General features: G+C 43.3%; 1 non-coding gene across 1 annotated transcript; it reads left to right on the forward strand.

Annotated features, from left to right (window-relative positions):
• The first annotated feature begins 663 nt into the window (after window positions 1-663).
• Window positions 664-770, forward strand: LOC125110458 (U6 spliceosomal RNA). The gene has a single exon (XR_007130632.1). It is a non-coding gene; the product is annotated as a U6 spliceosomal RNA (small nuclear RNA).
• Window positions 771-1,114: the final 344 nt, after the last annotated feature.

Raw genomic sequence — 1,114 nt, forward strand, 5'->3', positions numbered from 1 at the left:
ATCGACTAGCAGGTTATAGAAGGTTCAGGATGCCAGGATCAGGAGATAAATCACTCACAGGGACAGGGATACAGAATGGGCACTAGGCTGAGGCAATGGAAAGGTTTGGTCACAAGTCACAGCCGAGTATTGGTCATAGAGATGGGAACAACTAGACATCAGGAGGTGAATCATCAATTAGAGCACTTTCACAGTCCTGACTGCTACTTCCAGCCTGTCTAAAGCCCAAGGTGTGGCTCCTTCAGGTAAGATGATTCTATTTATCTACCTTGGGAACTGATACAAACCTCCTGCCTGAGAGTTGGTCCCTACTTATCAGCATTAGCTAATAAAGCATTCTACAACCAGCCATTCTGAGGAGAGAGTGGGGTATGGGCACCACTTATATATGCTGACAGTTCATGAAAACACTCAGAAACACTCCAATTAAACAGTTCGGGCTAACCTAAACATGATGTGGCTTAAACAGACTTTTTATCCTCCTCCAGAGGGCAAAAATTGTTTAGCTGTGGAAACACTATACGACTTTGAAATGAGACAAACTTAACTATGAATTGTTAGGTCTATGCCTCTCAATTTTTTCTGAGACTCAGTTTCTCCATCTGTAAACTAGAAATAATGACTTTTACCTTACAAATCTGTGACAAAGAAATGAGAAAATGTGTGCTCGCTTCAGCAGCACATATACCAAAATTGGAACAATCCAGAGAGGATTAACATGGCCCCTGCGCAAGGATGCCATGCAAATTCATGAAGCGGTCCATATTTTTTTTTTTAATAGCTATTTCAGAGCTGAATCCAAGGCATATGGAGGTTCCTAGGCTAGGGGATGAATCGGAGCTATAGCCGCTGGCTTAGGCCACAGTCAAAGCACAGATCTGAGCTGTGTGTCTGTGACCTACACCACAGCCCATGGCAATGCTGGATCCTTAACCCACTAAGCGAGGCCAGGGATCGAACCCACATCCTCATGTATCCTAGGTGGACTCATTAACCGCTGAGCATGAAGGGAACTCCATGAAGCATTCCATATTTTAAAAAACCATTTATGACAAACCCACAGCAAATATAATACTCAATGGAGAAAAGCTGAAAGCCCTCCCAATAAAATGTG

This window comes from Phacochoerus africanus, chromosome 10, assembly GCF_016906955.1.
Source record: "Phacochoerus africanus isolate WHEZ1 chromosome 10, ROS_Pafr_v1, whole genome shotgun sequence".
Taxonomy (NCBI): domain Eukaryota; kingdom Metazoa; phylum Chordata; class Mammalia; order Artiodactyla; family Suidae; genus Phacochoerus; species Phacochoerus africanus.